The sequence below is a fragment of the Ochlerotatus camptorhynchus genome, unplaced genomic scaffold, assembly GCF_037179485.1.
Source record: "Ochlerotatus camptorhynchus isolate MF236.1 unplaced genomic scaffold, CSIRO-AGI_Acam_v1.1 ptg000309l, whole genome shotgun sequence".
NCBI classification, from domain to species: domain Eukaryota; kingdom Metazoa; phylum Arthropoda; class Insecta; order Diptera; family Culicidae; genus Ochlerotatus; species Ochlerotatus camptorhynchus.
The window spans coordinates 357,413-383,771 of NW_027040797.1; the positions used below are offsets into that span (position 1 = coordinate 357,413).

Genomic DNA, 26,359 nt, shown 5'->3' on the forward strand with positions numbered 1-26,359 from the left:
ATTCATTTATTATTCAAAACTCAGCACAGGGGTATCATTGGAACAATAATCAAGCTACGATACATCCTTTCGAAATTTACTACATAAAAGAAAACAAGTTGGAAAATTTAAGCTTTATTATTATTTCAGAAGTATTGACCCATGATACAATAGCAGTTCAATTATTTATATCAAAATTGTTAGATTTCATTAAACAATCTATTAGTTTCACAAAAATTACTTTCATGTCAGATGGAGCAGCGGCTCATTACAAAAATAAAAAGAATTTTGCCAGTTTGTGCAACTTCAAGTCCAAGTATGGATTGGAAGCAGAATGGCACTTCTTCGCAACGTCTCATGGGAAAGGCCCATGTGACGCAATTGGAGGAACTCTCAAACGAATGGCAAAGAGAGCAAGTCTTGCTCGAGATTATGGAAACACAATCACAACTCCACAAGAACTGTATGACTGGGCAGTTAAACAAACAGATACAAGCATAACAAAATTGAACTTCTGCTTCATATCAAATGATCAATACACAAAGATGTCCGATGAACTCAAGGAGCTGTTCAGTCATGTAAAAACTATACCTGGTACACAAAAATTTCATTGTTTTGTACCTATTTCTCAAAACATAATTTCTACTAAGCGATTTTCACATTCATTCATACGATTCATTGTTCGAACAACTTTTTTTCCTTAAAAGCGCCCACTTTGCGATGTATGAAGAAAAGTTAGGTAATTATATTGCCTTTCATGAGAAAAAATATCAAGCAAATCTGAGGGGTACCATTTTTGGGAAAATGACTTTTAATTTTTAAATATATTTTTTTAGAGTGTAGAAACCAATTTTTTAATTTATTTAAATTTTTTTATAAAATTTCACATTATTTGCTAAAAGTTCGCCATACATCACTATTTTGTAGGGCTTGTCATTTTTAAGCTATATCGATTTGAAAAAAAAATCGACAAAAAACTTTGACCCTTATCAAATGTTAGGCGAGATAAATTTTGAAAAAAATAAGTACTCAAAGTTGCTTAAAATTGCTAAATCTCCACACCCACAAAGTTTCATAAGGTTCTGAGAGGGTGCTGCCAACTCCGAAGACGAGTTGGCGTGAAATCCGTCTGCTGTCAGTTCAGAGTCTACGTGCAGAGTCACTTGGTTGGAATAATTTGCACTCGTTCAGTATTCTGTTTGCAGGTTATTGTATGTGTGTGGTACTCGTGCGAGTGGCTGAATTTTCCCATACTTGGGTGTACCACATACATCTATACGTATTATGGTGTGTTCTAATTGAGGATTCTATAGGCCATAATTGAATTCTCCATAATACGAGCATATATCCATAACTGGTACACCTACCCTACGCATTTTGTGGTATTGAAGTTCGATTTTTTTTTCACAATTTTGCCTGGATACGCCCAGTTTTAAAAAGACAGTTTCCTTGAAAATATAAAAAAAAACTTAATAATTCGTATTTAATTGACAAAATGGCCTTAAACGATAAATTGGCCCTAAAATACCAAAATATCTTAAAAACGAAAAAAAAAAATTTAAATGCCCTTAGAACAGCCAAAACGATCGAAAACAAGCTCAAAAAAAATGACATTCAAAATGCTCAAATGGCCCTCATTACTTCGAAAAAGATCATTAATAGACTAAATGTCCAGTAAAGCCCAAGTCAAACGGATTCAACAACGATTAATGACATTCAAATTGTAAAAATATATATATATATAAGGTAATATATATAAATAAAAATATATATATATATAAGGTAATTCGAATCCATGGGAAGTGGAATATTATCCAATGTCAGTATCTTTAGTGCCATCTTCAATTTAAGGGCCTCTGGTATTGTCAAATGTCCGGCTAGAGGCTCTAAATTAAGGCAGCTTGTAGTTTCTCTACCCTCTAACTCTACTCTCTACTCTAGTATAAACTCTAACCTAAAAAATCAATCTCACTGGGAATTCGATTAAATTAAAAAAAAAATGACTGGTCAATGAATCAAATCTGCTCGAAACTAAAAAAAAACGGAAAATTCGAGCTAATCTATGTAGACCCTTGTTCTTGATGACGATTGATGAAAAGTCGAACCAAGCCCACAGTAAATACCCTAATCAATTCAGGTGACTTTTTACGGTCTTTACGTATGAACAATTTTGTTATCTAAATATATCACTACAATTATCATCGTCGCAAAGCCGAATCCATTTTTCATATCGTACCCAAAATTACATCCGCATTTTATCGTATCTTCTTTGAGCTGAATATTAACTACGCCGCCGAGCTCAAACCGAAAGTGCCATGAATGAAAACTGATAAACAAGCTACTGCATTACAGTCACATAAACTCATAAAGGCGGCGTGGTACACTGCGACGGCCGCCACCCATTGCTACATGCCGCCAACCGCCATATGCCAACGGCGACCGAAGGCAGAAGCGCAATAAAAAGCAAAATATTTCTCATATTTTATTCATTTATTCCGCTTTGGGCGCCTCTCAGCTGCAACGACCCACAGATTGCATCAAACGCACGCACTCGATCCGGCATCTATAGGTTCCAGGGCGATATGTGAGATGCATTTCTTTCGCCTGTTTTTAAGTCTCAGTGCGGTTCAACCTTGGCAATGTGAAAAAGGCCTCAAATAAATGTGAGATCTTGCGCCATGTGGTCCTTCAACTTCAAATGGGACACAATTGAAAATTAAAAATGAAGTTATGGTGCGCGAACAGATTTCATAAAAATAAACCAAGTACAAAAGTGTACACATTCGAATGATAATGAGAGAAATTTGTGAATCTGAAGTGTGTGATCTCGCGGGCTAAAAACTGCAAGAAACTCTCAAATTGCACTTCAAGAAGGGCAAGCTAGTAGGTGCTTCGGATGTTTTGCTTCTTATCAGATTCGTTTAATATTTACGAACTGCGCACAGCGCAAAACGCTCACAGCATGGCTGCGCGATAAGTTTAATAACACGATCTTGAAACAAAAATAAAATATGTGGTGTGGAACAAGTAAGAAGTATGATGGAAAAAAAAATATAAATTTGACGCAACTTACCCAGCAGCCTCGAGAGTTGGGTTCCATTTAAAGAGTGCTCTTTTATAATTTGTTAATTTAATTGCATATTGGCGAACCTGGAATGAGAAGGTAAAGTAATGATTTATTATTGTTGCTTGAGAAAGTTGTGTTATTATCGCAAATGGGTTATATGAAGCGTCAAAACTGAATCAGCAGTTTTTTTTTTATATATATATTATGAAACAAAATTCAAGTTTTTACTATTTAACATAACATCATCCTAAATGAAAATTAAGCTGAAAAAAAAATCACATAATGCAAAAACTAAATGAGAGAGCACTCAACAACTTTCTTTTAATCAACCCTTGCAACGAAGAGAATGATCATGCAAAAAGTATTGCATACTTCAATATTCATCACATATGATTTCACGCTATCAAATTAATAGACATAACATGCCCCCGAAAAAAAAACGTGAGAAGGTGTCGAAAACACAACAGCCACAGGTCCAACCAGTTGCGTCCACTTATCAAGAGAATGCACCACCACAATAAAGTTATTAAATGAGGACCGCCTCGTGAAAATTAACATGATTATATAGTTTACACAACCTTTGGAAGCATTTTCTTATCGAAAAATTGCCATCGGGTAACTAGAATGGAAGCGATACATAGCTGGATTTTATCAGTTTTAAAATGACTATCATTAACTCGAATTTGTTGTTGTTGTTCACACACGCATTAACAAGACAGGGAAATATTGCCCGTATCATCCAATATGCTTTCGAAAATTTTGACCTACATATTCCAATAGGGAATGGGCCGTGGCATCCATGTATTTTAAGATGATGATCAAGGATTCAAATTTCCTTACCGGACATGTCACGAATGACCTAAAAAATGGCATGCTTTTGTCATGGCGCCAAAAAAAGTGCAATTGTTGTTGAAAGCAAATTCTACTTAAACTTTGCCAAAATTTTAATTTTTTCGAAGCAATTCTTCACTAAATTTGTCATTATAATTGTAAATGATTGTCGGACTATATTTTTAAAATATTTTTTTCATTTTAGTACATAGATGGACATAGACATCCTACTTCTACAGCAAACTCAGTAGATGGCCAGAATTTGAAATTACTATTCAAAGTTTTGATTTTTCTCAAAATATTGGAAAAAAGTGTCTTGAATCTATAAAAAAAACAATTGTTTTCGGAGATTCTCAAGAAAATTAACGTGTTAAAACATTTTCGCCTGATATCTATGGAAAAACTTGGATTTTTGGTAATTTTTCCTAATATTTTTAGAAAAATAGAAATGAGCCGAAAAATATATTTTATTTTCGGTGTGGTAAACTTTCCTTTATAGGGGAAGTTCACTGCTCAGAAAAAAATAATTACGTTCGGTTTGTTCTAAAAAGATTGGAAATAGATATAAAAATCTAAAATAAATCACGTTTTTTTCTAATTGTCTATAAAAAATACACAATGCATTTTTTTGCAAGTCATCATGCCGTAATGTTGGACTCAAAAAAAGTCACAAAACATAGACTCCCACATATTTGCTGAGAGTCCAATTTTTATTTCATGATACACTCAGCAATACCAAATCTTACACGTGATGGAATCCATCTTTGACATAAAGGACAGACGTAAACAAACATGTCATGTAAAATTAAATGCTCCGAGACTGAAAAGTTCGAAAGTACGTTTGATTGAGTTGAGTTTCACGTCTATTACGACTCAATTTTATGTCAAAATTGACGCTCGTATATGTCAGTCTCAGAGCACCTAAATTTACATCAATTTTTCTAAGTGTGCAGAAAAAATATTTTTACATGTAAATTTTCTCAAGTATCTAAGGAAAAAGCCTGATTTACTTGAATTTATGATAATTTTTCCCAATATTTTTAGAAAAATAAAAACGCGCCGGAAAAAAATTATTCTCGGGGCGGTTAACTTCCCCTTGGTTAACGTTAGCGTTAACACCAATTAATGGGAATTTGCATTGAAGACGTTAACGTCATTAACAACCTTGGTGGCGAGACACCAATAAATTGTGTTTCCAAATTTTAAATCGAGCATGTTCTACGTAAAGTAGCCAGTATCACTTTAACGATCTTGCCCTGTATACGGCTCCACTTAATAGCAAGCAGGGCACCACAATATCAACATCAATTAATTATATGATTTGAGTAGTAGCTATACTGAATATCCGAGAGATGTCGCCCCTTCAGTGGTAGGAAAATCATTTTTGCAGTATGGAGAATATCAGAAAATCTACGATTTGTGACTAAAAATGCTTTCACAGAAGGAAATAAATAAACGAGTGCTTACCTTATCACCATAGTAATGTACTAGTGCAATTTTTGTGCATCTAAAACTGCCCACAAAGACGATAATGAACAAAAACTGAAAATTTTCATGCATTTCCAAATGGTTTCCTACCATTCCCATACATTCGAAAGTGACTGGCCCTCTGGATGTGGATGATGTCAAAAACAACAAAACATGATTAATTGACGAAATCCAGTTGAAGTCGAGCAGCTTCGCATCATTCTAGCAGCTCACGCGGCGTCTACAAACAAATTATCAATCGTTTATCTCTGTTTAGCATGCAGCAATATATTGCCGCGAAGGGGAATTATTGACAATATTATTGATGAATACAGAAATATTGTCAATACCGATGTGTTGATGTCTGTAGTGATGTTAGTGAAGAGATTTGAGTTACGGTTTAGGTTAAGAGATAAAAGAGAAAACGAGAAATCAAGAGAGTGAGTTCTCGCTAACGAATGTATAAAAGGTAAAGACGATAATATATGAGTTCACATACTTTAAAATAGGCCTGATAGGACTAGAAACTGTAAATAATAATTAAAATCTCAAATGTACTAAAGTTGAAAAGACGCATCTGTGTCACTTAACAAATTCATACATGTAAACCACACAATCACAAGAAATAAAGATCATTTAAATGGCAAAATATATGAGTTCAGAATTTGTACAACCATCAACGGATTAAGTGCTTTATTATTTACTCTCATCACCTCGACTCGGTACCCCTTTTTATAGTTATTTCAACTGTCGACGAGGATAAATTTAAGTACAACTGTATTTAAAGTGAAGTTTAAGTGAATTTTGTAAGTGGATGCGTGCAAATCGTTAAGCAGATTAATTGACAATTCAGCATCCTGTTTTTGGAATCTAAATTGTAACCGTAAGTTGATTTTTTCCTCTTTGTGATTTGGGTGTGCTAGCACAAAAGAAGAGAAGCCAGTGTTTTTTGATTTAGACGGCATTTTGTTGAGCCTGAGTTCGCCATTGCTTTTTTTTAGCTTGTTACGTTACGAGTTATCGTACTGAAACAGCCATACTGTTGTTTGCGTCTATGTTACAAAGAAAAGAATAGCAGTGTGTTTTACAAGGTCATAGAAGGAAAGATCTGGAAAAGAACGTTTTGATCGATGTGATCATTTTTTTTGTCGACCAGTGTTAAACTCGGTACTCATGCCATTTTGTGTTTTTTTTCGTTCTCTTGTGTACAGTGTGAAGACAGCGATTCAACCGCCATACAAAGTATATAAAGGAGAGAGAGAGAGAGAGAGCTAATGTGAAAATTTCACTATTGTTTGCACGTAGAATAGTGCATGTGCATGAGTGCTGGTTGGCAATTTTGGCAGTCCTGAGAAGAGTTTTTGAGCACCAAATTGAGCAACGTGGATCAGTAGACAGTGATAGTGTGGAAACGGCGAAAAGGAATCAATACCGTCGGTTTTTTAAAAGTGCTTTGTTTTTGATCAACACGGAGGCTAACTGAAGTTCGTTGACCCTGAAGGAAGTCGAGCTGCTGTTTCTACTGCGCAGGTTGTTCTGGGTGTGCTGTTGTTGCTGTGTAAGCTGCCATTGCTGTGGAGAATTTCCTTTGCTGTTTTGTTGGTGACCCGAGTAAAGTTTTCTTTTATTTATTTTGGGTAACCGATTGTGTAATCAAACAACAATATTCAAGTATGTGATTTGGAACCCTTTTGTGATAAAAAAAAAATTTAATTGAAGTTTTAAATTGATTTTATACATTTTAAATTTTACTGCACATACATTAAATTTATATACATATTTTTGGTGTTCTTTTTTATATTTCATTCGTAAACAAAGCATGTCTTTATCCACAACCGTTGATCCTTATGTGCCAGAATCAATCCCTTTTGCTCAATATCAAGAACAGCTTGAATTTATTTTTCAACATAACAAATTGGAGGTAGCACAATACAAGACTTCTTTTTTGGCAGTTTGTGGAAAGGAAGTGTATACGGAATTGAAAAAAATGTTTCCGGGGACAGATTTCAAATCTGATGCTCTATCTTACCAGCAAATTACGGAGACCTTGCGAAAAAGGTTTGATAAATGTGACTCTGACGTAATATACAGCTTTAAGTTTTGGACAAGAAAGCAATCAAAGCATGAAAAATCGGAGGACTTTGTGATTGCGGTTAAGGTGCTGGCAGAAAAATGCAATTTTGGTACGTTTAAAGAGAGAGCTATTAGAGATGTTTTGGTGATTGGTGTTTACGATCGCCAATTGCAAAAAAGACTATTTGATGAAGATGATCTGACTGTTGAAAAAGCTGAAAAAATTATTCTTAACCATGAAATTTCTAGCAGCCGCACCAGGTACATTAAAGAGGATGATGAAAGTAGAGTTTCTGTTGTAGCGCGTTTAGGACGAAGAGATGATCACTTTCGTTCAAGACAGAGATATAGGCGTAGTAGTTGGAACCGTGATAGAAGTTTTTCTCCATCTAGAAGCAGAAGCAGGCAGGACAGAAGGGAGAGCAGATTTTACGATCGTCGGTTTAACAAAAAAGACAACACTTATTTGTGTTCCTTCTGCAAAAAGAGAGGTCATACAAGAAAATTTTGTTATCGTTTGAATGGTAAGGACCAATAGCAGCCGAATGTTAAATTTTTGGGATCACCTAGTAAGTCACCCAGACCCCCACCCCAGGAAGAACAGGTGGAAATTTTAAAAGGTCTAACCAGTCGGAAGATGAAGATGAAGAACTACCCTGTTTAATGATTTCTTCAATTAATCGTGTGAATGAACCATGTTATGTTGAAGTTTTAATTGAAAATAGGAGATTGACGATGGAAGTAGACTGTGGGTCTGCCGCAAGCGTGATTTCAGAAGAAATGTTTTCGAGATATTTTAAAAAGTTTGAACTTTTACCTTGCAATAAGAAGTTGGCAGTGATTGATGGCAAAAGGTTGAAGGTTCTTGGAAAGATTCATGTTTGTGTACAACTAGGAAATAAAAACCACCAGCTTTATTTGGTTGTTTTGAACTGCGATAACGATTTTGTACCACTGATGGGACGAGCTTGGATGGATTTTTTCTATTACGGTTGGAGAAACATTTTTACTAGACCAAATGCAGTTGTCAATAGCATTCATAATTCATTCGAAGAAGACGTCAAGGATGAAATTCATAGTAAGTTCCCAAATGTGTTTGATGGTGATTTTTCGAATCCAATTGTTGGTTTTGAAGGTGATTTAGTTTTGAGAGAGGAGAAGCCTATTTTTAAGAAAGCCTACGAGGTTCCACTGAGGCTTAAGCAAAAAGTAGTTGAACATTTGGATTCCTTGGAAAAAGATGGTGTTATCACACCGGTAGAAACAAGTCAATGGGCCTCACCGGTGGTTATGGTCATGAAAAAAGACCAAAGCATTCGTTTGGTAATTGATTGTCGTGTATCAATAAACAAATTAATAGTTCCGAACACCTACCCTCTACCGGTAGTACAGGACATTTTTTCTTCGATTTCGGGGTCAAAAATGTTCTGTTCTTTAGATTTGGCCGGAGCTTATACTCAGCTTTTACTTTCTGAACGGTCAAAAAAGTTTATGATAATAAATACGATAAAAGGTCTCTATGCTTATAACCGTTTACCACAGGGAGCATCGTCCAGTGCATCCATATTTCAAAAAGTTATGGACCAAGTTCTTTGTGGCTTAAAAAAATGTCTCATGCTATTTGGACGATGTATTGATTTCTGGGACTGATGAAGAAGACTGTAAGCGGACACTTTATTTAGTTTTGGGAAGATTAGCAAAAGCTAATATAAAAGTAAACTTTAAGAAGTGTAAGTTTTTTGTAACCGAGTTGCCATATTTGGGCCATATTTTGACGGACAAAGGTTTAAGGCCATGTCCACAAAATGTAGAAACTATTCGAGAAGCGAAGGCTCCTAGAAATGTTACTGAGCTCAAGGCATTTTTAGGATTGATAAATTTTTACGCTAAATTCATTCCTAATTTGTCACCTCGTATAAAATGCCTTTATGGTCTTTTGAAAAAGAATGTAAAATTTGCATGGAGTGAAGAATGTGACAAAATATTTAATTATTATAAAAGTTTTCTGCTTAGACCATGTTTACTAGAATACTTTGATCCAGCAAAGCCAGTTGTATTAGTTACGGATGCATGTAGTTATGGACTTGGCGCGGTTGTATCGCATGTAATTGGAGACGATGAACGTCCAATTTGTTTTGCATCTTTTAGTTTAAATGACGCTCAACAAAAATACCCTATTTTGCATCTTGAAGCGTTGGCAGTTGTCTGTGCAGTAAAAAAATTCCACAGGTTTCTGTTTGGAATGAAATTTGTCATTTTCACAGACTACAAACCATTAATCGGAATATTTGGGAAAGAAGGTAAGAACCAAATTGCAGTGACTCGTTTACAACGTTATGTATTAGAATTATCCATTTATGACTATGAAATAATTTACAGACCCTCTTCCAAGTTGGGAAATGCAGACTTTTGCTCCAGATTTCCTCTTTCACAACCGGTACCTAAGAATTTGGACAGAGAGTACATAAAATACATCAATTTCACTGAAGAATTTCCTTTGGATTGTAAGGAGATAGCTAAACAGACTAAATCGGATGAGTTTTTAATTAAAATTATGCAATGTTTGAGGAAAGGATGGCCAGAGCGGATTGATAAAAGCTTAAGAGATATTTATTCCCATCATCAGGATTTGGAAGAGGTCGATGGTTGTGTTCTATTTCAGGATCGGGTTATTATACCCTTGATTATGAAAACCAAAGTATTGAAAATGCTTCACGTTAATCATTCGGGCATAAAATAGATGAAGCAACTAGCAAGACGAACGATGTATTGGTTTGGAATGAATCAGGACATTGAGAAATATGTTAAGACCTGCAAGATTTGTTGCCAAATGACACCAATGCCAAAGAAACCTCCTTACTCACCATGGACACCAACAAGTAAGCCTTTTAGCAGATTGCATGCTGATTTTTTTTATTTAGAGAAAAAGGTGTTTTTAGTCGTTGTAGACAGTTTTTCAAAATGGATAGAATTGGAGAATATGAAGACTACCACGGACTGTAAAACGGTTACTAAGGTTTTTATAAGTATTTTTGCAAGATATGGATTACCTGACGTTTTAGTCACCGACGGAGGCCCCCCTTTCAATTCTGGAAGTTTTGTAGAGTTTTTTGAGAAGCAAGGAATACGGGTAATGAAAAGCCCACCTTACCATCCGGAAAGCAATGGACAGGCAGAAAGGATGGTTCGTTTGGTAAAGGATGTGTTTAAGAAGTTCCTTCTAGATCCTGAAATGCAAAAACTGGATACTGATTTACAGGTTTCATACTTTTTATTTAACTACAGGAATACAATTTTGAATGCTGATGGTAAATTACCATCAGAAAAACTCCTCGCGTTCAAACCAAAAACCCTCTTGGATTTGATAAATCCCAAAAACAGTTCAAGGAATTTTGACACTAATGTGCATGATGATTACTATAACATGGATACTAGCAAGCCTGATAATTTCAATGACGATTTTGCTCAGCTAAAAAATGGTGATCTGATTTACTACAGAAATACTAACAAGACTGACATAAGAAGATGGCTTCCTGCAAAATATTTAAGCAGAGTTTCTGAAAATGTTTTCCAGATTTCGCTCAGCGGAAGAATCATCACGGCGCACAAACAACAGATTAAGGTTTATGAAGGTTCTCGCCGGAAAGTAAACAGACGTTTAGTTTTCCATGGAGAGAACAAGCAACAAACCAGTACCAAACGAAGAAGGGAGGAAGATTTTGAAGATGACGGAGAGATCTCAGATTCTGAATCCGAGTTTTATGGTTTCCCGGCGGATTCTTTTATTTTTGGAGATCATCCCTGTGAACAGCAAGTTGAGGAGATTCAACGTTCAGAAGTACCACGAAACATAAGAAAATCCAATCGAAATGTGAAAAAGAAGCTGAAGAAGGATTTCGTTTATTATTGAAATATTTTGAATTCTCATTAGAATATCGATTACCAGAAGATTACATTTAAACTTAAGGAAGGAGGAGTTGTAGTGATGTTAGTGAAGAGATTTGAGTTACGGTTTAGGTTAAGAGATAAAAGAGAAAACGAGAAATCAAGAGAGTGAGTTCTCGCTAACGAATGTATAAAAGGTAAAGACGATAATATATGAGTTCAGAATGTGTACAACCATCAACGGATTAAGTGCTTTATTATTTACTCTCATCACCTCGACTCGGTACCCCTTTTTATAGTTATTTCAATGTCAATATAGAATGTATTGACAGTACGATTATTGTCAATAAAAGCAATCGTGTAGGGTCGACGTTTCTACCGTTGCTTCATTCGTGTTTCTTTCTGCTTTGGTGAACGGGATGAGTGAAAGAGCGCTAAACATGAAAAATTAAAATATATATTTAAAGAATTTCTCACAAGAAAACAAATCATCTTCCTTCCACATATTTGTCTAAAAAGGTAACAAAAACGGGACATATATCATATTACATAAATTGAATGAGCGGTGACAGAATGTCTGCGAAAAAAATTGAAAGCCGAAAATCGATGTTACTTTCATTGAAAGGGGTGAGCAATGCAAAGACGTGAAAATCCACAGCCACCTTTTCGTTTTAAGCGTGCTTCTATTTCATTTTCGTGACACATTGATAGGCTACACGTTGAAAAAATACTACCCAAAATGTGAATTCTTTTAACTTAATTTTGAGTTGAGCCTCTCACTTGCACTCGTTATTGTATTGTCAAAAAAGGTACGAGAGATTCGACCCCACGATACAGTTCAGCTCAATGAGTTACTTTTGAGTAAATTGCATATTGTTAAATTTACCTGAATTAAACTTAATGTTGGATAGTAAGTCATTTTTTTACTGGTGTAAAATAAAAACTACTATGTGTGATTTACTCAAATTTAGGTTATTGGGCTGATTACTAAATTTTGGGTACTTTTTCGTCTCCTTGTAGCTAAGCGATATAAAAATGAGGCGTTAAATAAGTTACATGAAACAAAACAGCAAACACCAGTTAATTTTAGAGCTTCGAAAATGTAGAGCCCTGATAGCAAAAGCAAATTGAGCTACCATCGTGGCGGACTTCTTTGTATTCTTTTCTATGTATTTATAAATATCAAAGTATTTAAAAATATCAAGTTATGTATCCCTAAACACACTTCAAATCAAAATCGGTCCGCGGTTAAATAAATTTACGGATGTTTTTTTTTTTTTTTTTTTGGTTTGTTTTTTCCGTCGATCTTGTTTTCCGTGCTGAGCACCAATGCTACCGACGTGCCAGGAAGGCAGCTCCCACACCTGGACCCTACCTATCGACCCATCAACTCATGACCCGGGGATCGATGTTTCGTTGAACATTTTTTTTCTCTGTTCGGGACCTAACACCACTGCGACCAGTAATTTGATCTATTGTAATATATCCCGTGTCCTTAGTTTAATGCATGTCGTATTACTCCATCACTATTGAGAAATTATAAAGTATTCGATTTTTTTTACAGTTGTCATTCTTGCATTTATCGCAAGGATTTAACTTTAATTGAAAGGTTCCGCTATTTATACCCTTCGGAGTGTTGAAACACCCCCCAAAGGCGCGCCCCTCTGTCAGTCAAAATTGGATTCCTTAGGCACAAAATTAAGGAATGACACCTATAATAACCATGCATCAGAACCCTAGTCTTAACCACTTCAAACTAGAGATCAACGAATCGAAGATTAGGAATCACATAGATGAAGACTAACTAACTAATTTTTTCCTTGTTTCAAAATCATCCTCGGTCGACAAGGCATAAAAAGAAACAAGGACTTAGATGTGTTCCTTTGATTACTGAAAAATCCTATTCCCCTATTTTGAAGTAGTCAGGACTAGGAATCGGTGGTACCATGCCTCGTCAATAATAATCACTGATGTAAATGGAAAAATCTCAAACTGCAAAATCAGCTAAATAATTTAACGAATTTACGGCATTCACATTTAGCTTTGCCGAGAATATTTAAAGTATCTGTCAAAACGAAGACAGACACATTCCAAAATTTCGTTTGGCAAAAATTATGTAAAATACCTGTCAGAAGAAATCGACAACTTTGTTTCGAGCACATCCCAAGTAACATGGAAATTTTTATCGAGGGCAAAGCATTCTTCAAGTCTAAATCATGGTCTACAAGACCATGATAAAACTGAAATTGTTACGTGGGATGAAAAGCGAAAGTGCTAGCCAAGCTGAAAAGAAGGATGAAATAGAGGACGTTTTTCAACCATCGCGATGCATCCCCCCGATGATCCCCCCGGAAACACATCCATGAACGTTTTGCTTGAAACCGATTTATTAGGTTCTTTGGTTAGATTATTTTTGCTTGGTGAAGTAACCATTGCATGTTAATGCTTCGCTTTTTTGTACGTTTGTATGAATGACCATAGCAGCGTAGTTATTATTATTATTATTTATTAGTGACACTTTATCACTTCTGTGACATTCGTGTCGCATAGCAGCGTAGTGAAAATTTGTAAAGTGCGGGGTTTTTTCATAATGTTTTCCCGGTGTATTTTAATTGTTTAAAAACGAATTTTGATTATCGTTCGGGGCAATACAAGTAGAGTCTGTTACATTCACGGTGGCTTCAAAAATTTCTACCGATGTCTGAAGATTGGCATGAAATGCATCGGAAACAATGAAGATGCTAGCGTACGAAGGTATTATAAACTCATGTTGACAACGCCACCATTATTACCAAAGGCGGCTTCATGAACTAATGACCATGCCAGAAGATTGGGAAAAAATGTGTGAATAAAAAAAAATGTTAAATTGTGTCCTCCTTCTTTTCCTCTTAAAAATCTCGATCTTTATAACAAATAAAAGCATAAAGATAAAAATTAAATCAAAAACTGCTGGGATTAAAACAAATACCGGTAAACAGTAAATAATTTTTCCGAATGCTTGGTAAAATTTGCCAGTAAATTTAGCTTTGCCAATCTCACGGCAATTGAATGTTTTACCGAAATGTTGGCCGAATGCTCAGCTATTGGATTCACGGCCCCTTTTTTGTCTGGCTGAAATCAAACCCTATAACGGTCACTTGTTTCACTTATAAGTAACAAGAAGAGGTTGCATAGCATGTACTACCCTTAAAAGCATAACAGTCCCATATACATTTTTTTGTCAAAAACGAGTTATCCATTATAATTAACTGAAAATTGTCGGCCTTTTGCACAGTGTACAAAAAGTTACATGTTCTGTTCCGGAAATACCGTGATATGCTATTAAAGACAGTGTATTTGACATATATAACCAGTCAATTTTGATTTCTATGAGTTGCAATTAACGGTTTATCGTGGAGTGAGTGAGTGAGTAAGTGGAATTTATTAAAATCGCTGACAGCGGCTCTCAGGAATCAAAATTGATAGGTGTTATGCCCAAATCCATAATTCGCACCTCTTCTTGTGTCTTACTTACAACAAGCATTATCATGACTTCTAATAATTTATTAATTCCAAAACATATATTTTTTACTCCAGCTAGCCTTTGCAACCTTGGTGCAAACATTTGTACCCGGCACCTACGACAACGACGACAAGTTTCAATAAACACACGATAAGCAAGAAATGTGAGCCTTAAACCTTTTAATATGAAGTTGCCAGGGATTGATCCCAACACTAGAATAAGCCACTGCGACCGACGATCAACTTCACAAAATTCTACTTTTAAGTGATGTTCAATGTTTCGATTTGATCCTTCCGTGGGATGTAATGTCTCGATATTTTTTTTCCTGATTCTTGAAAAGAGTTGTACTAAATTTGATCAAAATTAGAGATCAAGACAACGTGAACAACAAAGAAAAACTCGCATTAAAATTATTTCCGACAACTTGTAAAACTTGTTATGGGCCGTGAATAATTGCTAAACTGTCTACGTAGTTAATGAACAGTCCCAAGCCTGATTACTTGATCGCAATTGTGGCACCTAATATTTACACATTACATTATATCATGAATAAAAGTCTGACTCATAACACCTGACCGACCACACTAACCGAACCATAATTCACACGCGATCGAGGCCATCCCGCGAAGTAATAGATTTCCAACAATAATAATAATGTTTTAGCATATTTTTAGCTGATAGCTAACCAAACCAATCCATCATAGATCTTCAATTATGCCCTTAACTCTGAAAAAAAAATCCAAAACATTTTCAAGGGAATTCAAAAGGAGAAACCAAGGTACTTAAAAAGAATATTCCATGGGAGTTTCAAAAACCAAAACTTGAAATTTCTGAAGCTTTATGGGGAATCAGAGTTATGCCGAAAACCATGCTTACCAGGTTACCAAGGCAATTCCATGATTATGTTAGGAGAATTACGAAAAGAACTCTGAAGAAAATCTTCTATGTAGTAATACCATACTAAATGAATGAGGATACTCAAGGTAGATGAGTAGTTATGAAAAACTATGTAAGGATTCTTACTAACGGGTGAATATATGACTATCTTCATTTTAACATATGGTTTCCCGTAAAACTTAACCTGCAATAGAATCCCGATTATCACATCAAGGTAGAGAGAGGGACAGTCCAGAACGCACTAAATGTTAGCATCAAATAATTTATCTTGTGAACTAGCAGTGCAACTGAAATAATCGAATAAATAGTTACCTTTATTAAGCATCTTTAAAACGAAAACGGGGCGTTCTGCCCCCTGTTGCGTATTACTCTGTCATACCCTATTACTTCATATGAAGTCATGCACATCTTCCTATCAGGTTACATCTTCGATAATCCTATCCACTAGATAGTTAAATTACCCGTTGAGGGCCCACCCAACAATAAATTATTATCCAGTAATTGTGGTTAAGCTCATCCAGAAGCGGTAAATTCTACGTTAACGCTGAACCAAAGGATAATCATATTGAATGTCGCATTGACCAGGTTGTGGTTGGTTAGAAGGAATACCATTCTCCTGCACAGCTGGCAGACTTTCGACGCGGGGGTAAATCTGCACCATCACCTGAAATAACTGTATCAAAAGGTGTAAATCTGCAAACAAAAAAACGGTTGGAAAAGCGTACAACGGCGCAAAAGGGGAAAGAAAAGCCATGATAAAGAAAAGATGATTTCGCACCTTGTCCGCTTTCATGCTGCTTTCGGCCGGACCAGTAGTGGGTCTAGCAAGCGCGTCCTCGGTCGGCAAGATCCCTCTGATGATCCCGCTGAGCGAGCGCGTCTGCTAAACTTTGTGAACTTGGCCACTAACATGATGATGCTTGATGGGTGCAAAAAAGGTAAACCATATTATGCGGTTATTACGATGGTGTGGTGTAGAACGGTAAAAGATTGGGAAGCAGCTATCGTACAGCGATCGATTATCGGCGATCTTTCGTCACCTTGCACGGGACACAGGCTACCATTACTGCTTACAGCCACCATCGTGCCAAACCCGGTTCTGAGACGGCACTTGTGGCAGAAATTCCTCGAAGCTCCCATGCTAATTACTGAGCAGGAAATGTGAGAAGCTCTCCAAGAGGCAAGCGACACTTGAAACACTTGCAGGCCACGATTGGTTCAGTATTACCCCCTGGTCTCCAGTGTTCTTTGGTGGGTTGGAGGTGTGAACTTGATCAGCTAGTTGAAAAACGGTTGGATGACCGCCTTACTTTGGCTTCCACACTTAGCTTAATTATGAGATGCTGGGATGAGAGCAGATTCTACCGACCGGGAATGTACATAAAAGGAAGTTTTGAAGAAGTTTTTATCGAATGGCTGCATCTGGAGCAGCGCAGCACAGTTGAGACTTGTTTATGCTATGGAAGAACGTTAGGAGGATGACGTATAAAATGGCAATGGAAAACGTGTTGATTGAGCCATAAATAAATTGTACGGACACTTTCTAGGTTAATGGGCTTCCTGGTTAAACAAATTGAATTAGTTATGTGATCGATAATTTGTATAGGAGTTTGACAAAAAAAAAATTGCATTTATATTTCAAATTATGTTATGTATTAAATTTGCATGAACTGTTTTAAACAGAAAATTCGACAACACAACAACTCATACAAAATAAGAAACCATTAGCCATTGTTAATCTACATATGAACCAGAAATTCTCACGGCGACTTACTACAGAAGAGAAGGTGCTCCCAAATCCTTATTCGGTAGAAAATTATAATGTATATATAAATAGAGATATACATGTATATATTAACTGCCGAATCTCCTAGATGCAAAACAACTTAACGCCATTAGCAAGCAGAGTGCAAAAACAAAATATTGCATAATGCCGCTGTTGTGCTGTACCATTTTCCACTTCCCGAATCGAGTTCAAGCCAAACCAATTCCATGCCATCAGTGCCGTTCTGTTTCAATTGGGTCAGCTTAGATTCCACCCAAATGGATTAGATTTAAATTTCGGTATCATTAGAGCCTCTCAGCATCATCCATACGTAGTTCGTGGATTTGGATGTTATTGTTGCTATGAGGTGTAAAACGAACAACACATTTTTTTTTGGATAAACAAACACATTCTTTTTTGGTCTTCTTGTCTTGGCCAGCTGTTCAGGCTTGATCTACCATGTTTATCAGCTTTCTATTGTCTGGTTCGATGGATCGATTGCTAACAGTAACATGATTAGTCATCACCGTTAATCGATGCTATTACCGATCACTGGGATAAATGCACAATGGTTTAATGGAAGAGATTCCATGGGAAACGCATCGGCATAATTTGTTACTGATGGTGAAATCGGTCCGTTGCGATGCGATCGGTAATATATTATAGAGTAACCAGGGAGGGTCTAGACGCGCTCAAATATGTAATTATAAAATTGAGACAAATCGAAAGAAAACATGCAGCTCATTGCTTTTGTTCTTTGTTAAAAAATGTATAGTTCACGGAAATGAAAAACTACCTAAAATTACGTTGTTTTCCCATCCGTTCAATAAGCCAAATGTGTGTAAATAGCTTAAAGTAGTTTGCGTTTATGCCGGCAAAAAAATTACTGATTTCAATTGACTGAGTTGGTTCGCATCTCTCTTTCCTTTTTTGATAACAATAACGAGTGCGAATGAGAGCCTCAACCCAAATGTTAGCTAAAAAACTGTTGGGTATTATTTACTTTTTGTGCAGGGAAAGTTGAGATCTGTTTTGTCAACACAGTACTAGCTGAAAAGGTATTTATTTTTTATTTTTTTATTCTTTATTTACTGTTCTGATTCATATTTCGGACAATGCAGGCATGTGCTGCAGAAAACGGATACATAATTTATGGTAACACATTATTTAGTAGCTGAAGTACCCTTAAAGCTATCTGTGATGATATTTTATGGTATGACATATATAGTTTACATATGACATATATAATTTGACACATAGTAAACTTTATGTCAAAGATGAATTCCATCACGTGTAAGATTAGGTATTTCTAAGTGTCTTCCAGGAGAAACCTGTGTCAGACATGCTTTGTAAATTTTTATTAGCTCCTTTTTCTTTTTCTGTGGTACTGTTTTCTTGCACATATATACACATTTTAACTGTGTAGGTCATAGAGGTCATAGTCAAGATATTTTTTGGTTTTCTTCAAACACGAGCGCCTGTTCAACATGGAGGTGCGGCTCAAAACGGCGTCTGTTCTCCATGTAAGAAGCGGCTAATCACCATCCTAGTGCCAACGTGAAACTCTAAACAGAGCTGTGCATGATGGTCCAACAAGCCACCCTTGAAAAAACATAAAGTTGCAAATACCGAAGAAAGAAAAACGGATCAGAACAATCGGCACAGACCTACGCGACGAAATAAGGGCTACGATTGGAAACTCGGAACATGGAACTGCAAATCGCTCAGCTTCTCGGGCTACAATAAGTTAATCTATGACGAACTTCAACCATGCAACTACGAAGTCGTAGCACTGCAGGAACATTGCTGGATGGAACAAAAGGTATGGAAACGCGGGCATCGAGCGGCTACTTTCTACCAGAGCTGTGGCACCTTCAACGAGCTGGGAAACGGCTTTGTAGTGCTGAGTAAGATGCACCAACGCGTGATTGGTTGCCCAAGCAACACGGCTTGTCATAATAAAGTTGAAAATACTTTTCAATGACTTGCGTATAGAATCAATAATACTTTAACTTACATCATTTAATACATTTATACAACCTAAAAAGCGCAAGAAGCGGCGCTTATAAAACTAAATACTGGTCTTATAACATGTTTTGGAAACATCATAAAAACCTGCGGCAAAAAATTAAAATAAAAAGAGCATGGGATGCGAACACAGGTCCTTGGCGTGAAAGACTTATTACTTCCTATCTAGACCAACTCCGCTTGATAAAAGTTTAATAATAAGTATCTATCATGTTCTTGCCAATGGCATGAAAATTATATTCTTGTACAACACGCCTGCTTCGATCCGTCATAAAGATGTTTTGTAAGCGGCAATGCGTACATTTAATTGCCAGAGTGTTATTTAAATGTATTTTCAACTACTTATAACACATCCTGCACCTTTTCAGTTGCATTAATTTATGAGATGTCATAAAAGAGTGTTTTCAACTTTCTTTATAACAAACCTCTGAAAACCTCATAAAAAACTGTCAATGACTGCGTGAAGTGACAGTCCGGCTCAATGGCGCCGTCAATGTCCACGTCAATCTGGAAAGTGCAGAATCTCTTCAAGAGCTTTATAAATTCAACTTAGATTGATTTTGCATACGACAAGTTTTATAGTGGTATTAAAACAGTAAGATGCACGTTTAAATAACATTTAAAGTTAAAAGCAAAAGAAAACTATTTTGGAAAATGTTGAATTCTAGGAAGTATGAACAAAACATCTCTAAACCTCATATAAAACATGCATCAATTATAGAATATTAATACAACAAGTCGTTTTAATTCTTTTTCAGAAGATGTTTTGTGTGTTACTTGGGTGGCAGCCGATCAACGCGAGGATGTGCAAGCTGAGGATTAAGGGCCATTTCTTCAACTACAGAATCATCAACGTGCACTGCCCACGCGAAGGGAGACCCGACGACGAGAAAGAAGCGTTTTATGCGCAGCTGGAGCATGTGTACGACGGCTGTTCGCCACGGGACGTCATAATCGTCATCGGCGACATGAACGCTCAGGTAGGACGGGGGGCAATGTACAGACCGGCAATCGGGCCGAACAGCCTGCATGCCGTATCGAACGACAACGGCCAACGATGCGTGAACTTTACAGCCTTCCGTGGTATGGTAGTATGAAGTACCTTTTTCACCCACAAGTATATCCACAAAGCCACCTGGAGATCACCTGACTAACACACAGAAAACCAAATCGATCACGTTCTAATCGGCGGGAAATTCTCCTCCGACATTATCAACGTCCGTGCGTACCGCAGCGTGAACATAGATTCGGACCACTACCCAGTTGCAGTATGCATGCGCTCAAAACTCTAGACAGTGCATACCACCTGCCGCAGTCGAACGCCGCGACCCAACATTGAGCAATTACGGGATGCCGGAGTTGCCCAGAATTACGCGCAGCAGCTGGAAGCTGCTCTACCCACGGAAGAGCAGCTTAGCGCAACTAATCTTGAAGATGGCTGGAGGGACATCCGTTCCGCCATAGGTAGTACTACTGCAGCGGCACTAGGTACTGCAATCCCGGACCGAAGAAATGACTGGTTTGACGGCGAATGGAAACTGTTAGTAGAGGAGAAGAATGCAGCATGGGCAAGAATGCTGCAACACCACACGAGATTGAATGTGGAGCGATACAGACAAGCGCAGAACAGACAAAACTTGGTTTTCCGAAGCAAGAAGCGTCAATAGGAAGACCGAGATCGCAAGGCGATGGAAAATCGTTACCACGTAAACGACACACGGAAGTTCTACGAGAAGCTAAGTAGTTCGCGCAAAGGCTACGTGCCGCAAGCCGATATGTGGAAGGACTTGGATGGTAACCTTCTCTCGAACGAGTGTGTGGTGGAATGACGACGCACCTCAACAATGATGCAGCAGAAAACGAAGGAGGCACGGCAACAGACCTTGAAGCACGCGCAATAGACGACAGGCTACCAGCCCGTGATCTTCAACGAAGAAGCATCTGGTGTAGGTCAACTACCAAGTTAGCTATTGAAATACGGTGGTTAAGCACTGGTTAGAGTCCTGCACTGGGTAATTAGCAAGATTTGGGAGGAGGAGATATTACCGCAGGAGTGGATGGAAGGTGTCGTATGCCCAATCCACAAAAAGGGTGACAGGTTGGATTGCTGCCACTACCGCGCGATCACACTGCTGTGCGCCGCCTACAAGATACTTTCCCAAATTCTATGCAGTCGCCTGTCACAATTTGCAAGAGGGTTCGTGGGGCAATATCATGGGTGTCCACACTACCACGGACCAAATTTTTGCGATTCAGCAGGTTGTGCAGAAATTTCGCGAGTACAACGTGTCCACATATCGTCTGTTCATCGATTTCAAACCCGCATACGACACAATCGACCGAGATCAGCTATGGCAGATTATGCACGAGTATGGATTTCCGGATAAACTGACACGATTGTTCAAGGCGACGATGGATCGAGTGATGTGCATTGTTCGAGTATCGGGGACACTCTCGAGTCTCTTTGAATCTCGAAGGGGGTTACGGCAAGGTGATGAACTTTCGTGTTTGTTATTTAACATCGCGTTAGAAGGTGTGATAAGAAGAGCTAGGATAGACACACGTTTCATGATCTTCAGGAAGTCCATCCAGCTTCTTGGCTTCGCCGATGACATCGATATAATGGCACGGAACTTTGAAACGTTAGCGGAAACGTACATCAGACTGAAGGCTGAAGCTAGGTGGATTGGACGATTCCTGGAACACGGTTGAACAAGTGTGGGTGGCTATTCAACTTGGTGATCGTCAATTGCTTCTATGTGCAGTGTACATCCCTCCAGATCGAACCCGTGACTTGGAGCGTATTGACGCACATTGTCGATCCGTCTTGGTCGCTTCAGACAAAGCAGGCCCTTCCGACGAAGTTATTGTTCTTGGCGATTTTAACCTACCGGACATTGCATGGACTCCAACCTATAGTGGTTTATTTTATCCTGATCACGAGCGTTCATCTTTCCACGTAGGAACCATCCAGCTCATGGACAGTTATAGTACCGCAATTCTGTCACAAATCAATGGCCTGTTGAATGAAAACAACCGCACCCTGGATATCTGCTTTGTGCACTTTATGCATGGTTTTAGAATACTATGTCTTTAAACAACAGTTCATGAGATATTAGGGGAATGCGGGGTACACTTTATAGGGGAGTAAGAAGTTAAAGTGAAAATATAATCAATGTTTTTAATACAAAATCCATTTTTTTTTTAATATCATAATATTTTTTTTTTTCTGAAGAATACTTTTAATTAACTTTTATTTGGTATTTTGAGTTCCGTCATCGGCCGAACAGTTCAAAAGTTATAAATTTTTGAAAAAAAAACCGAAAAGGATTTTTTTTTTGACCGCTTTAATATATAAATAGTCACTCTAATGACAAAATAATAAATACGGGTCTAATATGTTGCGATAAGGAACAAAACTACCAATTTTTACAAAATGAGAACCACTATATCGTTTTGCTGTATGCAGACAAAAAAAACTCAAAACTCTATAAAAACAGATAGCAGTAAATTGAAACTTATTTAACCCCAATTAACCTTAAAATTTCGAAAAAAATCTTATTATTGCAGGCAACCTTTGGGGTCATTCAAAAAATCGCATCGTTCAACATTTTTATGAATTAAAATAAATCTAGCGAGGGTTCACTTTTACCCCTTACTCCCCTATAAAGTGTACCCCGTATTCCCCTAATATATCATGAACTGTTGTTTAAAGACATAGTATTCTAAAACCATGCATAAAGTGCTTGTGTTTTACGAAAATAGAGCTGTGAAAAAACATTTCCTCCAAAAAGTAGGGGGAAATGGGGTAAAATGGTCCAAAACACATACCTACAAGGCTCTCCGGTCTATGGGATTACGTGCAATCGATTTCCCGGACAATTTCCCTTCGGAAAAGTTGTTTTTCATGGCCGGAATTCAGCGTGCTGTTGAGATATTGAATTTTGGCTAATTTTGTACCCATTTTTGCCCATAGTGCGCTGTGTCATATGACTTCCGTAGAGCTGACCATCGCAGTATTGTCCATGTGCTGTCGAACCTAGATTGAGAGCATATTCTAGATCCTGTAGACGTCAACATTGCTGCACAAACCTTTTCTCACGTCTTGGCATATATCATTGACAGACACGTTTCCAAAAAGATCATCCATGTCGACTCTCGCGTCCCATGGATGACGAAAGATCTTCGCTCGTTGAAAAGAACTAAGAAGGTTGCTCTCAGAAGATTTACTAAACTCCGCACACTGCCGCTGAAATGCTACTATGTCAGACTCAACCACGAGTATAAGCGGTTAAGTCGTCTCTGTTTTCAACAATCCTGTTGAATCTTGTTAGAGGATTCAACGGCGGCTAAAATCACACCCGAAATCCTTCTGGAACTTCGTAAATAAGCAACACAGGGAAGTCGGCTTACCCTCTTCCATGATTTTTAATGGTGAAACTGCTGGCAATCAACAAGACATTTGCAACCTGTTCTCAGCCAAATTTGCTAGTGTGTTTGAAGACGAGTAACTCTCCGCTAATCTAATCTCATTACTTCCGCGTCCAGTAATGTTCCTTTGGTCAACCAAACGCATGGTCGAAACCACTATAGATACGATTTCTAGAGCAGCATCTAAACTTAAGACTTCAGCTAAGGCTGGACCCGATGGTGTTCCGTCGATTATTCTTAAAAAGAGCATCACTTGTCTTTTAGATCCACTGCGCCGCATATTCCAGCTCTCTCTTTCCAGTAGCATCTTTCCGTCTTGCTGGAAGACTGCGGATATGTGTCCTGTTCATAAAAAGGGAAGCAAACGCGACGTAAACAACTACCGGGGAATCACGTCACTGAGTGCTGTATCAAAACTTTTTAAATTGGTTGTCATAGAGTCCCTTAATGCGCATTGCAAGCAATATCTAAGTATAGATCAACACGGAATCATAACTGGGCGTTCTACAACTACGAACATGCTGTGCCTAACATCTTACATCACAGACAGTTTGATTGCTCGGACCCAAACGGACGTTATCTACACAGATCTTACAGCAGCCTTCGATAAGCTGAACCACAAAATTGCGATCACTAAGCTTGATAGGCTAGGGATCGGTGGAAATTTTTTGAGATGATTTCGTTCATACCTCACGGAGCGCCAACTGACAGTAATTGTCGCATTTACTGCTTGAAATCGCTCTATTGCTCTCTCGTACGATCTACGTTGGAATACTGCTCTGCAGTCTGGAGCCCGAACTACAATAATGGGGCCGAGCGAATTGAATCTATGCAACGACGTTTTCTTCCAAGCTACGAGAATCGCGGCCAATTGATCAATGTCGAGCCCTTACGTATCCAAAGATTTGTTTTCAGAGCCTTAATCGTCGCCGATACTCTGCAAGGAAGAATCGACTGCGAAGCAATTCTGCAACAAGTGTACAATAATGTTCAACCTCGATCACTACGCAACAGTCAGATGCTGAGACTTCCACTTCTTCGAACTAATTATAGCTTAGGGAGCGCTATTTACGGCTTGCAGCGAGGGTTCAACCGAGTAGCGTCGAAGTTCGATTTCCACTTGACACGGAATATGCTTCGCCGAAGATTATCTGCCTTTTTTGCTGACCAAAGGCGCTTGACGCACAACAGCTAAGTGTAAAATTTAAGACTTATACATTTTTAGTAACTTGACAATGCTTTCCTAGTTATTTTCGTTTGTAACTGTAGTTGTATATGTAGCCTGTATAATCTGTACTTTTTTTATAACACATCATTGGGACTATTTCTAGTCTGTTGATGCAAACATAACAAATAAACGAATAAACAAATATTCAGTAGTATACTACCACTCATCGCTAGTCGGTCCCATTTTCGTTATGGTCAAAATTAAGTGTTTCTCACATAATTGAGGAAACTTCACATATTTTCTTAAAACTGGATAAACTTAACAATTCTAGATAGAGCTGGAATTAGGGCCTAACAGCTTTTGTAAACAATGACTTCTCTTGATGATTTCTAGAAATTTAAGGCTCATCCACGCAAACCAACATCCTCATCGGGTAGGTAAAGACTTCCCCTATCCGATGGTTATGTTGGTCTGCGTGGACGTGCCTTGAATTCCTAGAAATCAGCGATAGAAGTCATTGTTTACAAAAGCTGTTACGCCCTAATTCCTGCTCTATCTAGAATTGTTCGTAAAAGTTTGGAAATGAAATGAGAACTAATGCTACAAAGCAAATTTCAAGCACGCTTTTCTCGTTATTATTTATTTATTATTTACATTATTTCAAATATAACAGTACCATATTTGGCAACTCTTCTGAAAATCCAAAACGTTTTGGATGTGTTTCATGAAGAGAGAGATGACGACATAATTTTCGAATCAGTCCGTAGTTTAAAAGAATCAGACGATCTTAAAGTAGTAAACGATTGAACTCCACTGCCACTGTTACTCCTAGGCATAGAAGTAGTCGGCCGACCATGGTCTTCTCAATCAGCTGTTTGATTTTCAGCTATAGCTTTCTGGAGTACTAAAAAGTTTTTCTTGATTTCGAAAACATCTTCTTGCAGTTGAGAATTGAGCGTCCAATGCTGTTCTCAGTTTGTTTTCCGTCAATCCAATAATCCAATACTACAAATTGTACTGGAAGAAGGCATTTACCACAGCTGCTAGACAATACCATTGTCTAGAAGCTGTGTTTTTTCCTTGATTTGTTTTCCGTCGATCTTGTTTTCCGTGCTGAGCACCAATGCTACCGACGCCAGGGAGGCAGCTCCCACACCTGGACCCTACCTATCGACCCATCAACTCATGAACCGGGAACCAACGGCTTTACTTCCCGGCTTCCGGCGAAGGAAGGCGTGATCAGTGATGTTATGCCTCAGAACATCC

At 37.7% G+C, this 26,359-nt stretch overlaps 1 long non-coding RNA gene across 1 annotated transcript in view; it reads right to left on the reverse strand.

Moving 5' to 3' along the window:
* Positions 1-3,052: 3,052 nt before the first annotated feature.
* LOC135707396 (uncharacterized) overlaps positions 3,053-26,359 on the reverse strand; it is a 181,260-nt gene continuing 157,953 nt past the window's right edge. Inside the window, exon 4 of the long non-coding RNA XR_010518228.1 lies at positions 3,053-3,129. This is a non-coding gene — a long non-coding RNA (uncharacterized LOC135707396). The remainder of the gene's footprint in view (positions 3,130-26,359) is intronic.